The sequence below is a fragment of the Canis lupus genome, chromosome 23 (genome assembly GCF_048164855.1).
Source record: "Canis lupus baileyi chromosome 23, mCanLup2.hap1, whole genome shotgun sequence".
Classification (NCBI taxonomy): Eukaryota; Metazoa; Chordata; class Mammalia; order Carnivora; family Canidae; genus Canis; species Canis lupus.
In genome coordinates this window covers 12,126,288-12,141,798 of record NC_132860.1, presented here as the reverse complement: position 1 = coordinate 12,141,798, position 15,511 = coordinate 12,126,288, and the positions used below count along the sequence as shown (strand labels likewise).

At 46.9% G+C, this 15,511-nt stretch overlaps 1 long non-coding RNA gene across 10 annotated transcripts in view; it reads right to left on the bottom strand.

The window, feature by feature from the left end:
• The window catches only part of LOC140614740 (uncharacterized), a 141,872-nt gene that overhangs the window by 111,265 nt on the left and 15,096 nt on the right, over window positions 1-15,511 (bottom strand). For 7 of the 10 annotated variants that reach the window (XR_012015526.1, XR_012015527.1, XR_012015523.1 and 4 more), the window contains exon 1: window positions 10,559-10,701. The exons of the other annotated variants lie outside the window; for them this stretch is intronic. This is a non-coding gene — a long non-coding RNA (uncharacterized lncRNA). Of the gene's footprint in view, window positions 1-10,558; window positions 10,702-15,511 lie in introns of those variants that run through there. 10 annotated transcript variants of the gene reach the window in all.

Sequence of the window (15,511 nt, the reverse complement as noted above, 5' to 3'; positions counted from 1 at the left end):
AGTCAGGAAATATTTTGAAAAAAATCCCACCCAAAATACATACTGTAGAAGTATTGAGAGAAGCTCAATACTGATTTAAGTAACCAACCTGGTCTTCCAAGGACCACAGCTAAGCCCTGGATCAGTTATGACAGCGCTTGTTACAATACCCAACAATGCAGCATAATGGTGACAAGCACAAACCCTCACTTGTGTACTATGCTTTGTTCTTTTTAACTACCAGGACAGATAGTCAAGGTTCTCTAATTTCTCAGAGTACTTGCTTCAACACTTAACTGTATGTGGTCCTAGAAAGTTGCCAAGACTCCATTTTTCATTTATGAAATGAGAGTGAGAATAGCCATCATGGAAAGACAGATGGGGGTTCCATGCAGGGAAGTACTTTGATGGAGGTACCCCAGGAAGGGTGGCCTAACGCTGTGCCAACTCTGAGGCACTGGGATAGCAGCTGGATGTCTCTTTGAGAGGAAGGTTGGCAAGGAGAGCTTGTGGCTTCTGAAGTTCCCTCCCAAAAACAGTTGGAAATTCTCTATCTTTCCTTTCTGGATACCAAGAGATCTCAACAGCCAGGGCTATAAGGAAAACTCATCAGCTTTTAACCAAACCTCCTGCCCCCATATCTCTAGAACCTGGTGTAGAGGGGTCCATGTGCAAGTGTGGCTCTTCATTTTCATTTATGTTTACTTGATTCAGTAATATATTATATACAATGATGTCCAAACTGCAGATAGGCCTCCTGCCTTCATGCCTCAGATGCGGGGGGGAGTCAAGCATCCCCAGAGGAAAGTGGTTCAGACCAAGGTCCTGATGGGATGACTGGCCACCTCTTCCCATGTCTCCCATGTGTGTCAGGAATGAGAGGAAGGGGCCCAAAGTGTCTTTCTATACTTCAATAACAGCACAGTAGTTTCCTAGAGCTGCCTAGGTGGTACTTTTTCACCAATTGGTGAGCTTAGAGGAACAGAAATTTATTCTCTCATCTGTTCTGGATGCCAGCCATCCAAATCAGGTGTCAGCTAGGCTGTGCTTCCTCCCAAGAAAGAATCCTTCCTTGCCTCTTCCAGCTCCTGGAGTCTCCAGGTATTCCTTAGCTTGTGGCCACATCATTCCTGCCTTGGTCTTCACATGGCCTTGTCCTCTTCTGCCTTCTCTTCTCAGTTGTCATTGGATTTAGGGCTCTCCCAGGTAATCTGGGATGATCTCATTTTAAGACCCTTAATGACATCTGCAAAAATCCTTTTTCCAAATAAGGTCACATTTACAGATTTCAGAGATTAGCATGAGGGCCTGCCTTTTGGGGGATGGGCCACTATTCACCTACTTCACCAGTTTAATGCCATTGACAGCAAGAACAGCCCCCAGCATAGAGACAATAAGTTAGATGAAAGGATCAATCTGCTTTGCTCTCTTCAAAGACATACCTTCATGACTGCCCTGTGCTAGTTCCTACGACACTGAATGAGTGGAATTTACCTCCTCTTAACTTGAGGAGCTCAAGGTTTAGAGGGGAAGTAGAGTCAGACAGAATCTTGGCTTCACCACCAACTAACTGGCAGCTGTGAAACTCAGACTTCCTTCCATGTCAAAAGAACAAAGAAAATAATACCAATGGCCAGGAAAGGGGCTGGCAGGTTTGAGGTTTCTTGACTTATGGAGGAGCCCACAGACCCCTTCCTCTGTTCTCACTCACCTGGCCTTAAAAAGTGAAGAATTATCTGATAGGTCAGTTTGGTAGGACAAATGTGGCCATGCTCCCTCCAGCCCCTCTCTTTCTCTGGGGAGCTGGCTTGCCCGCAGAGGGCATGCATTTTGCTCTCTGCTAACAAGAGATCCATATTATCGACTAATGCAGCCTGTCCCAGTAAGTGTGCATGTGTCTGTGGAAGGAACTAGATAACTGTGAGGTTCAGAATGAGAAGCCAGCTTGCCTGCAGATAGAAGCCACCTTCTCCAATATCAGCTTGTAGTGTCAGTAAGAAGCATGATCTGTGGTCTCTTATTTGCCTGGCTCTTTTGTCTTATTTCTTAATTAGGTCAGAATAAGGGAGAAAAAGAGGGGTATCATCTCCCAGTGTAACAACTACTGTAGGTAGCTGTTGGAAAATTTAAATAAAATAATGCATGTCAAAGATCTTAGCATGTGTCTGGAACACAATAGGTGCTCAGTCAAGGACAGCTAAGCCATTCTCCCTTCAGCCCACAGCACCCCCTCCACATCCCTGAAAGGGGAAGCACCAAGCCTGGCATGGAGGCTGCTGCCAGGCTTCTGGATGCCCTGAGCCTGCTGGTGCTGGAGCCAGGGCCCCGCTTCAGATGCCGCCTGTTCCCGAGTGGCCGACAGCCTGGGTGGTAATCAGGGATTCCAGCCGAGCCTTTGATGCCACAGCCGGCGCGGTGAGCCGGGCACTGTTTGAAGTGCCTGCCTGTGTAATAAGGCTTTCTAATTCGCTCGAACCAAAGCAACATTTGCAGTAAAGATCATTTTTGGAATGAAAAATACATTGTGACTGGAGGGTCTGGGTTTGTTTCAAAAAAGGAGATCACCCACAAGCATCACACTCTCTAAGAAACCACCCGCCCGCGTGTTTTAAGATGGAGAGCACACCACTCAGAATTTCAAAGTGCTGTTAATTAAGAGCAGTTTATTAAAATGTCAATCTTTTAAACCAAAACAACTCTCTTCCCTAGATTGCCAGTGGGCTTCCCAGCCATTCTTCCCATCCCAGATAATCCAGAGGGCCCAGGCCCTTCACCAAGGCCCACAAAAACATATCTGTTTACAGACTGCTCCTAAGAACAGGGAAGAACTCTGAGGATGCCCCCCAACACCTGTCATTCTGACAGCCCATCCCCATGATGGCAAAGGGACTAAGGGTATGGACTCAGGAGTCAGTTTGCACAGGCCTGAATCCCAGCCCTGCCGTGCTAGCTGGGTGACCCGGAACAAACAGTTCACCTGTTTGTACCTCAGTTACTTCTTCTATAAAATGGAGTGATAATAATAAATCCTACTTTATAGGTTGCTGTGAAAGTTAAAAGAGAGAATACATAGAAAGCATTTAGACTGATGCCTGGTACACAGTGTTAAATGAGCATTAACACTGTTACTTCCCAAAGTTTCCATGAGCACGCACTATATCTCATTTATTTCTTGACCTATGTCTTTCAAGGCAGAAAATGAACCTTATTTAATTTGGCAACTCCAGTAATCAAGATTTAACACCCAGTTCATGTTAGTGGGAATGCAAGTTGGTGAAGCCACCACAGAAAACATCACAAAGATTCCTTAAAAAGTTTAAAAAAGAATTACTGTACTGTCTAGTAATTCAACTACAGTATTTACCTAAAGAAGACAAAACACTAATTTGAAAAGATATATGCACCCCTATGTTTACTGCAGCATTATTTATAAAAGACATGGAAGCAACCAAAGTGTCCATCAGTAAATAAATGGGTAAAGAAGATGTGTTATAAATATATACAATGGAATATTACTCAGCCATAAAAAAGAATGAGATCTGGCCATTCCTAATAAGATGGATGGACCCTGAAGGCATTATGCTAAGTGAAATAAGTCAGATAGGCAAACACCATATTTCTCTCACATATGGAATTCAATTAACAAAACGGAAAAAAAAAGACAAATAAACAATGAAAAATACAGAAAACAAACCGGTGATTGCCAGAGGTGTGGTAAATGGAGGAATGAGTGACAAATAGAGGGGGTTAAGAGGTACATACTTCCAGTTACAAAAGAAGTAATGCATGGAGATAAAAAGTACAGCCCTGGGAATATAGTCAATAAGACTGTAATAATGTATGATGACAGATGGTGACTACACTTACCGTGGTACTGTGGTAAGCACTGAGTAATATATGGAATTGCTGAATCATTATGTTGTACATTTTAATGTAACACTGTATGTTAATTATACTCCAATAATAAACTAAGTACATGTATGATTAGCTAAAGATAATTAAAATAAATAATTTTTAAGAAATAAAAAGTTTTAGCACTCAGTAAGTTCAGAATAAACGTTAAACATCCAATAAATGAGTCAGTAAGCGAATGAGTGCATGCAGCATCCCCATGGATGTTTGTGAATAGGACGAAGTTAGCTGCCCTGCAGGGAGGGATTCAAAATCTGAGAGCTGCCAGAGAGAACAGGGCTGTGTAGGGGCAGCTTCTGGCATGGCTCCCAGTGGCCTTCACTTTCTGGTGTTCACAGCCAGGGTGTGGGGGGACCAAGGTACACACTCCTCATGATAGAATACAGAAAACTGTGACGGGATGTCACTCCCATGATTAAGTGATACAAACTGTGACTTCCATCTCTCTGGCTCTGTCTTGCCTTCTCAGCTGGCTTGTTTTGATGAAGACATCCCTGTGGCAAAGAACTGGAGACATCTTCTGGCCAACAGCCAGCAAGGAACTGCACCCTGCTAATGGCCATGTGAGCCTGGAGTGGATCCTTCCCCAACTGAGCCTGCAGATGACTGCAGCCCCAATCAACACCCTGACTGTTGTATCTGTGAAAGATCCTGAAGCTGAGGATTCCTGACTTAGAGAAACAGTGAGATAATTAACGTTATTGTTTCAAACCACTAAGTTTTGGGGTAGTTTACTACACAGCAGCAGATAACTAAAACAGGCTGTGAGGGAAAGGAAGAAGCTAGGGTGGGAGTAGGGCTATCTCCCACCTTACCTGGGATCCAACTTGCATCTTACTTTCTGCAAGGGATCCCAGGAAAAAGATTCAAGTCAGGAGGCCTGGGTTTGGGTCCCAGCTCTGCTGCTCTCAAGTATATAATCTTGGGAAGGTTCCTTAATCTCTCCAAGCCTCTGTTGTTTTGTCTATAAAGGAAGATCACAATGCCTATCTATCTCACGAGTGTGTTAGAAAGACTGAAGTCATGTATGTAAAAATGCCTTGCAGAGCTTTTCAAACCTGTCAAGGTAGAAGCAGATAAGAGAGACCTGTGCCCTTACTCTTATGGCCACTTGAGGGCCCCAGCTGTCCCTTCAATGATTCAACACATAACCTTGGAGCATCTAGTGTGTCCGGCTTTGTACTAAACACCAGGAAAACAGAAGTAAACAAAGCAGTTAGTCCCTGCCCTCACAGAGTTTACTTTTTAGTAGAGAGACAGAAATTCACCTTGCAAGGTCAGGAGTGAGATGCAACAATGGAAGTCTGGTGCTCTGAGAGGGCGGAAATGTAGGGGGTCAGGAGAACATGGGCCAGCAGAGAAGGCTCTCTAAAGAAGTGGCCTTTGAGCTCAGAACAAAGGTATGAGTGGAATTAGCTGAGTGAAGAAGGTGGCAAAAGGATCTGCATGTTCAAAAGCCCAGTGATAAGAAACGGCAGAGCAAGTTCTTGATGAGTTATGTAGTTAGTGGAGACCCTATGTCACACCCTATTATAGGCACTGAGCATGCAACAATAATCAAAACACAAATTTCCTCCCTTCCTGAAGCTCACATTCTAATGAAGGCAGACAGATACTAAGTAAACAAATAAAACTTAAAAAGATAATTTCAGATAGTTATGAAGGTGAGAAAGTAAGTAAACCCCAGATAAGGGGATGAAGAGAGGCTGAGTGATAAAAGGGGGGACATCCATTCAGCTGGTAGGGTGAGGAAACACCTCAAGGGGTTGACACTTGACCTGAAATCTGACTGACAAGAAGGAATAAGGCATCTGAAGTTCTGAGGGAACAGTATTCCTTGCACAGGACATAGTAAATGGAATGGTCCCAAGGACGGGATGATGCAGTGTGCTCCAGAACCAGCAATAAGGCCAGCGGGCTGGAGTGGAGAAGCCAAGGGAGAAATGACTAGAAACAAGGCCAGTGAGGTGTACAGGGAAGATCATGCAGGCATTAGGCCATGGGGAGAAGGCTGGACTTTTTATCCTGGCATCAACATGACAATGTTTGAGTTCTGGAAACATACAGCATGGAGAATGAATGGGGCAAGGCAAGATAAAAGGCCAGAAAAAAAAAAAAAAAAAAGGCGGCCAGGTAGCCAGGGGAAGGCCACTTTAGGAAAAGTATGAGAGAGAGATGGTGTCAGTGAGGACTGGCTTCTAGAGCTTGGGACTCCTACTCAGCTCTGACTCATCAGCCAGGAGGAGCATACAACCTAGAGTCCATACTTGTCTCTGATCAAGTCCCTTCCCTCTAGGACTTCTGCAGAGGTTCCCTTCCACAATTGGGCAGGAAATCACCAAGAATCTTCCTAGATCTTTAGAGGACTGCCTCTCCCCCCCATTATGGATCTTCCACCAAAGGTCTCTGCATAAAGGACAGTAGCATAGACTGGACACAAATTGCCAGGGTGCGCATGCCAACTCTACCTCTTAATAGCGGTAGAACCTTAGGTAAGTTACTGAATCTCTCTGTGCTTCAGGTGCCTCAACAGTCAAATGGGCATAATAATGCAACTTGGACAGATTAAGGGAGGACAAGCTAGAGCTCTGGCACAGAGTGCTCCCCAGTATGATTAGAAGATTAAAGGGCCCATAGGCTGCCCATCTCTGTGACCTCCTCACCAAGCTTCAAATCTCTAGGGTTTAGAAAAACAAATGACAACTGATGTCTCCCCACACCCAGTGCCTTCACACAACCTGGCCTGACTTAACAAGTCCCCTGATGAACCAAAGCTTTCTTGCCTGCCCCATCCTGCACTGGGCCCAGCACACCCTCAGCCAGATGTGTTCTATGGCCACTCCCACAGCATGCTGCCAGCAGGTGAGCCAACAGGTGAGGCAGCAGCAGCAGTTCCAGGTCCTGAAACCTGCCCTCAGTGTCCATCTTCCCAGCAAGTTGCTAGGGGAGGCAGCTCATGAGGGGCTAGGAATAGCTCCACCCTGGTCTCTGATAAGTCCTAATATCCACCCAATGCTCAGCACCTCTGCCTTAAATGAATGAATGAATACGTGAAGAAAATGAATGAAAGCATGAGTAAGACACGTCTTCTCCACTAATATGTGGGTTTCTTAAGGTTATTCATTCGTTATTTAACAGATTTATTGTGTATGAATCTTCTCAAGTGCTTCTCCAGATCTAGGCTTTACCCCACTCCAGGTCCCAGGGGCGTAAACTCCATGGACCACATTATCCAGGTGCTCTTGTCTTCTGGCTTCATGAGATCAGAGGTCAAGAACAGACCAAAGCATACTGGTAAATGCGGTCTCCCACCTGGAGCTTGTGAGTAGCCCTCTGTTGGTAGCACCAGGGTGCTTCACACTCTTGTTGGTTTTCTTCAACCATACCTGTAGCTTATATAAAGTCTCTTCATTAAATTCCTTCAAAACCCATCCTCCACTTTACCCGCCTTTGTTTGGTGCAATCAGTTGGTTTCCGCCAAGTCCTCGAGCCACAAGGCCTGCTGTTCTAGGCAGTCTTCTAGTCACTGAAGCAAGGGAGGAAATTCCTGCCCTCAGGGAACTTATGTTTTAGTGGGAAGAGACTGACAAGAAGTGTAATCAATCAGTAAAAATATATATTAGCAATAAAAGCTAAGAGATGGAGGAGGGAAACTGCTATGGGGGATGGTAGGTTGCCATTTTATGTAGGAAGGCAAGAGAGATCTCAATGAGAGAGTAAGGGTAAGAAAAGATCTGAAGTAAGTTGAAAGGGCATGGATACTGAAGGAAGAGAAGCAGAGGAAAGAGAAGTGCAAAGGCCCTGGGGCAAGATTCTCCTTGGTGAAGGAATACAGAGGAGGCAAGCCTAGCCTTTTCTCTCTCTCTGGCACCAGGGAGGCTTTAGAGAACACTGTCATTAAAAGGGAGAGAAGGAAGAGGAGGAAAGACATGGGAGCACTGGGGAGACAAATTCTAACCACAGTGTCAACCAGAGGAGCTCCTCTCAGGTTCAGTGCCCATCTGGTGTTAGCTTAGCTATCTTACCTCTCACGTCAGGAACTCTAGGTCATTCCCAGGAATGGGGCCACCCGCCATTGCTAATAAGCTCCTACCGCAGCCATCTCTTCTGCTACTCCTCTGCATGGAAGCTCCCTGCCTCCCAGACTACAACCTTCCCTCAAGAGAGCTGGTTCCCAGAGTTCCCAGAGGCAGCCTTAGGCTGGGAAGAGGCCGGCCACACAGAAGGGCCTGGTGTCTGGGGCCCAAGGCCTGCCCTACTCCCTAGGCTCACTGCCCCCAGATTTCCTTGACTAACCACAGGCAAGACCAGCCCTCTGTTGAGGGGAGGGAGCAGGAGAGGAAGAGAAGGGGGAGGAGGCAGAGGGCAGCCCAGCCTTGTGCCCGGGGAGTCTGTCCCTGGGGAGTCTCTCTCCCTTTGGTGATTGTTTCCCAGGCTCCCTGGAGCCAGAGGAGGATGGAATGTTCTTATCACTTCCCAGAGAGAGGCTTTCTTCTTCCTTCACAAAAATGTTAAGCTTCATAATCCGATAGGGAACCTGGACAGGCTGCAGCTGGTGGCCTGGGTCCTACTTCTGGGAACTGTGGGGAGGGGGGAGAGAAGGAAGGGTAGGAGGAGAAGGGGAAGGCGGCTTGCTGAACAAAACCAGGGAAGGGAGACTCCTCGGGCGTAAGGGCAAGGGACCAGCAGACCCTCCCACATCATGTGGGAACCCTTGGCAAGGAACCTCAAGATTGTGAGGGATGCCCTCCCCTGACCACACCACACCTCTGAACTATTGGAGGTGGGGGCTCCCAGTCAGGGCAGAGGGCCCTGCAACTTCTAGGGCGATGGTCTGTTCACACATCTCTATGAAGAACAGGATCGCTCTCTCTGCAGGGTGGTCTGCTGTGTCCTTTGTGGGAAGCTGAGCTGCAATCACAGGGCAAAGGCCTGCATGGGAGGGAACAGGACAGGTGAGCTCAAGGGGTTCCATGAGCCTGGGACTCTGTGATTTCCTAGGAACAGGCCACTTCCTGAAGGGGACAGGGTGGGGAGGCTCCCCAAGACTTAGAAATATAGCTAGAGCCAATGAAGATTGTACCAACAAGGTGACATGTCTCCATTCATTCATTCATTTAGCAGATATTCATTCAGTGTCTCCTGGGGAAGAAGACAGTGAGGTCCTAATGGTAAGCAGTTGTTCTCCTCTCACCTTCTGTCCTGCCCCAGGGCCCTGAGAGACTCCCCAGGTTGGCCCCTGCAACTGTAAATGCCCCAGAGGAACATACCTCTGGGAGGCCAATAGGCCCTGCCATTTTCTTAGAATCTCCAAGGAAGAGGAGCTCCTCCCTGAGGTTGGCCTGGTAGGGGGAGAAGGGTGACCTAGGGCCAGGCCCCTCAGAGCCAGTGTGCCTGATCCCTTCACCTCCTTCCACAGGAGTCACCATAGCTGGCCGTCCCTGGCCCTGCTGGCTACTGGACTCTAGGAACAACTGTGCTAAAAAGATGAGAACTGCTGCTCAGATCAGCTTCCAGATGGGTGCCTGGCTGGTCAGTCTGAGCTAAGATAGCTCTGGTGCAGGGAGCTCCATCGGAGGGTTAGGCGTTCGGTTAGGTAGCCCTTCTCACCTCACCTACAATCAGACCCTAATGTAAACTGCCTTTTTAAATCCACACTATATTGGAATATCTTCCCATGCACACACTCCTTTCATCCTTAGATATATATTAGAACAGTTTCATATGTAGACTTAAAAAAACTTTTAATGACAGTTATCTAAAGGGGGTTCCAAATAGGAAGACTTTTCACCTCTTGATTTTCGTATTACATGTTACTCAAATTGAACAAGATATGCATTACTTTCTGATAAAGAGCAACATGGGCATTGCTATTCTGGAATTAAAAATAAAGGTTGTTTAAAAAAAAGAAGCCCTTTTTGTATCATGGGACAGTGGTATAAACCAAGGAACAGACTACACCAGTAAGTGCTGGAGGAGGGTAGGTGTTCAATTCCACACCTGATGTACTCTGAGGCCACATTCCTCTAATACAGGGAGACTCATTCCCCGCCAGAACACTGACTATCTTTATGTGAGCCAGTTGAGGGAAGGGTCTACCCTGGGGGACCACACGGGGAGGTTGGGTCAGTCAACCTAACAGGGCTATTAGCCATCCTCCACGTGACCATCAGGAAAGATGAATGTTCACCTGGGCCAGTGTGCTATTGTCAGTATCAATCAGGAGGGAGCCAGCTGTGGTTCACCAGACTCTGAGGGCATACCTCCTCCTCTGCTCTCCTGAAAGACCCCAAGGCTGCCCCTGAGCTATAGAATGGAGCAGAGGAAAGCCTTTTATCCATGCTCAAAGCTGAAAGGTGCCCAAGTTCACAAATACTCAAAAAAATAAAAAGAAAAAAATAAAAAGAAAGAGGACCAGAGTGGGGAGGGCTGGGGCTGAACCTCATCCCCTAGGACAGATGTAACTTCCAGGGTAAAGTAGGTCAGGACATCTGACTACAGGTCTTGGCAGAGGAGCTGTATGGAAACGAGGGGAAGCTGAGGCATCTGTGCATCTCAGACTTACTGTCCATGCCCTGAGGAGAGGAGAAAAGAAAAGGAAGAAAAAGACCTCTGTGCTGCTCTTTTGAGATGGGCTCTGCACACCTCTGTGGTGGTCATTTGTCACCTTTGTGTTTTGGAGGAAACCCCAAGTCTTGGTTTCAGGCAAAGATCACGTCTTCATATGGAAGCCAGGCCCCTGCCTTCCCAGCCTCCTTGCAGCCAAAGCTCAAGCTTGTGACCTCACTCTGGTGACCAGACTCACCCACATCAAACTTGGAATGTAAAGGAAATAATGTAACAAAGATGCTGCCTGGAGTACATTCCAGGTTCTAGAAGAACCAGAACTAAAGTTCTGGGAAATGTGGTACCAGGTCCTGGCAGTGATGGACGTAGTGTTCACTGTAGGATCAGCACCTTGCAGCAACAGCCACAGGGCTCTCTCCAGATCCATCAGTTCTACAAAGTGATTTGGGTGTTCTTTCTGGCTGGTAGGCCTCCAGGCTCCGGATTCTGTTAGTTCCCAATATCCTTTAATAAATCACCATTTTAACCAAATTAGCCAGAGATGGTTTCTGTGCTTGCGAGGCAGAAGGCAGGCCTGAATCAGAGGCCTGGGTGTGTTTGGTCTAAGGAGGAAAAGGAAGGCGGCAGGTTCTCAGGAAGAGACAAGCCACCATGGACGAGTCACCCTGGAGAGAACTCAGTACTATCCACTGGTTATCAGCTTCAACGGACAAGATCCCTCTCCCCACCCTCCCCCTTTCTTCTGCACAATAAACAAGAACACACATTCCTGACTTCCTGACTTCCTGAATTTCGCCTGCAGGATGGCATAAAAGCCCCATGTTCGGGGGGGGGGGGGGGGGGGGGGGGGGGAGCTAGTCTCCCCTTCCCCACAGCAGCCTTTTGTGTGTCCCCAGGGCTCTCTGTGTCACTTTGTTGCGCACAGGGGGTGTGTTTAGACCCCACTGTATGAAAATAGCATCTTTACTCTTAGTGACATTATTCCATGGCACTCAGGGTGAGCGCTGCCCCAGAGCTGTGCCATGCAAGCCAGTGGCCTGGCTGTCACCGGGCAGCAGAGTTCTGAGTGAAGACCTACAGAGCGCTGGGAGGTACACGCTGGCTGGGACTGTGAAAGGACTTTTCTATACTCAGAGCATTCCCACCCTCCAAAGCTTCTTGCCTGCCAGCTCCCACATCCCTGCAGCCCACCCCAGATGTCACAATCCTAGTGACGTCCCCTGGCCTAGGACATCTACTGCTCACACACAACCCTTCCTTACCACCTTCTCCTTCAGGGGAACGTCCACATCTGAGTTTGTTTCAAGGCCTGTTTGGGAAGGGGGCTAATGGATGAATGGTGTGTGTGTGAGAGTGCATGCCGCCGAGTGTGTGCCGGCATGCCCACCCATGCTGGGGAAGCACGAGCCCTATCTCTCTGGAGGCTGCCTGGGCTCTGGGATGCTATCGGCAGCTCCTCACTTTTGCTCCACTAGAGCCAACACAAACAGAGCCGCAGAGCCGCCCCCAGGCCGGGCCGCCTGAGAAGGCCCACGCCTCCATCCCACCCTCTTGGGCAGCTACCCATGGAGCCAGGAGCCAGGTATCAGGCTTCAGCTGGCTAGGCTCCCGGCAGCTCCTGCTGGCCCTCACTGGCCTGCAGCCCAGCCTGCCCACAGGCGCTGGCCGCAGCCTGAGTGTGGGGCCTCAGAGCTCAGCCTGCTAGAACCCATCGGCCACCAGCCCCTCCAGCCCCTGGGGTGCTGGCTTGGCAGAGAAGCAGGGCACGTGGATGAGGGTGCCCTGACTCACTAAGTTCCCCAAGACCTCCAAATTTGCCCCAGGACCCTTTCCATGAGGCAACAGGAAACCCAGGCACTTGGGCCAGAAACAGAACGTTTTGAACAATTTGAGGGGAAAAAATTATTCAGACCAATTTCAAGACATCTGAGAGCTCAAGGGGAAAATTGCAGCCACCTCTTCAGGCACTATTGTATGTTCACGCCAAACCCCAAACAGCTTGGACTGAAGTAGCACAAAGGCTGCGAGCCCCCACATCCCTCCAGCGGGGAACTGGCCTGATGCCTGGGGCTTTAGTCCTCTGGGCCACTGGGCACGTTCTCTCCTCCATGACTCCACTTTTCTGGACTCCCATTGTGTGTGGTTGATGCTCCTGGTACCACCCACCAGCTGGAGCCATCTCCTTTTCCTTTAGAACTCAGCACAGACACTGCTTCCTCTGAAAAGCTTCTTTGCCCTCCAAGACATCCCACTGCATGTCCTGACATATTGTGCCACATGCTCCTTAGGCCTACTGTTTGCTGAGCCCCTTGCAGGTACTGGGCCCTGAAAAGAGAGCTTCAGATAGGTCCCTGCATTTAAAAGCACCACTACTGTGTGAGTGTCATCACTCACGTCACAGATGCAGACACTGAGGCTCAGACAGTTTAAGTCCCTTGCCCAAAGTCACAGCTGGTAGGTAGTAAAGCTGAGATTTGGAACCAAGTATTGGGCAGTGTGGAGCCATAGGCTTTTCCCTGAACATTTCTCCTATCCTTTCTAGGAGCTTCCCAGGAAGAGAGAGACCAACACTGCTGGGGGAGAGGAATAAGTCAGGAAGTACAGAATGGAAACTTCCACAGCAGATCCAGGTAGTAAAGGATGCATAGTCATTTACCAGGTAAACATGAAGAGTATTGCCAGTGGAAAGCAAAGCAGCTACAAAGACCTAAAAAGGCAAAATGGCAGAGGGCCCTGGCTCTGGGTTCTTACTTGTAGAGTGTAAGAAGGACATGAGAAACAGGGCTGGAAAGTCAGGCCAGACTCTCCAGGACCAATGAGCCACAACCCCTTAACACACACACACACACACACACACACACACTCTCTCTCTCTACTAGGCTCAGGGTCTCAGCCTGTGTTCTGCAGATAGGGCGACACCAGGGCTGTGATATAGGAGGTAGAATGCTCAGATCTGACTGAAGACCCATCCTTCACAGATCCCCTGGAGTCTGCTCAGGGCAGATCACAGCCAGTCATGGGGGACACAGGAGCAATGCTGAGAGACAGAGGACAGCCCTGGGAGGCATTTAGGAGATATAATTTTTAAAAAATATATTTTTTGTCTACTTTCTCTGGCATTTGATCATATTTATTACAAGAAATTTTTTTTGTTTTTTTACTTTTACTTTTTTCCCCTTTATTTTTTTATTATTTTTTTAAAAAGATTTTATTTATTCATGAGAGACGCAGAGGGAGAAGCAGGCTCCATGCAGGGAGCCTGACGTGGGACTTGATCCAAGATCTCCAGGATCACGCCCTGGGCTCAAGGCGGCACTAAACCACTGAGCCACCAGGGCTGCCCTCTTTTCCCCTTTAAAGATAGTTTAGATGCACTTATAACAAAGTATATTTTAAACAAGTGTATGAAGTAAAAAAAAAAAAAGGGGAAGTCATTTCTCTCTGTATCCCCATCAGCTTCCCCTCCTAGAGGTCATCCCTGCAATAAATTTGGTTCTTCCTGAAGTCTTCTGGTTGCGCAAACATATGGGGCTTTCACACATATAGGGCTTTTTTCTCACTTATGAACTACACATATTCTTTGGCATAGTGCTTTTGTCCACTCAGTAATATATGGCGAGTATCATTATTCACTCATCAATAAACATTCATTGGGATCCTACTGTGTGCCAGGCCCCAGGGCCAGGAGCCTGAGCAGAACACAAAGAAGTCAGGCTTCTGCCATCATAGCCTCCACAGGCCAACACATAATAATTACAGACCATGATCAGAGTTGTGATGTGCCCACTTAAGCCACAGGTAAGGGGAACCTATTCTCAAAATATTTAAGCTGAGAACTTAAAACATGACAGAGGAGGAACCAGAAAGAATACAGGAGGATACAGAAAGAATCCTGTATCATGTCACTCCCAGGAGCTCAGGCCCTGCAGGGTGCCCGGTGGCAGGTGAGGCTTGGAAAAGGGCAGAGGGCTGGAGCCTGCAAGGCCCTGCAGGTGGAGGTAATGAATTCTGAACTTGTTCTAAGAACAAGAGGGTTTTAGGCAAGAAAATGATATTACCTGATTCATGTTTTTAAAAGATCCCTCTGTACATTCTCGCCAACACCTGTTATTTACCTTTTTTATTCTAGCCATTCTGACAGGTATGAAGTGATACCTCACTATAGTTTTGATTTGCATTTCCCTGACGGTAAGCAATGTTGAGCATCTTTTCATGTGTCTGTTGGCCATCTGTAGGTCTTCTTTTAAAAAGTGTCTATTGGGGGTCCTCCACCTTTTTATCAATAGAATTTTTTTGGTATTGAGTTTACAAATCCTTATTACAGTTTGGATATTAATCCTTTATCAGATATGTCATTTGCAAGTATTTTCTCCCCATTCATTACGTTGTCTTTTTGCTTTGTTGATGGTTTCTTTTGCTGTGCAAAAAGCTTTTTATATTTATGTACAGAGAAGTCAGTACAATAGTTTATTTTTGCCTTTATATCCTTTGTCTTAGGAGACATATCTAGAAAAATGTTGCTATGGTCCATGTCAAAGAAATTATTGCCTGTACTGTCTTCCAGAATTTTTATGGTTTGAGGTCTTATCTTTATGTCTCCCACCCATTTTTGAGTTTATTTTTGTATACGGTATTTGAAAGTGGTCCAATGTCATTCTTGTAAATGTGGCTGTCATTTCCCCGGCACCATTTATTGAAGAGAATATCTTTCCCTCACTGTATGTTCTCACCTCCTTTATTGTAGCATTATTTACAATAGCCAATTATTTACAATAGCCAACCTAAGGGTTCGTCAATAGATAAATGGAGAAAGAAGAGATGGGGTATTTGTATAAACAAACACATACACACTGGAATATTACATAGCCATTTAAAAAGCCATTTACAACAACATGGACCTAGAGGGTATCATACTAAGTGAAAAAAGTCAGACTAAGGATGACAAATACCATCTCATTTTACTTATATGTGGAATTTAAAAAAACAAAGGAAATTAATAAACCACAAACAAAAAGCAGAATCAGACCTTCAAATACAGAGAACAAACTGGTGG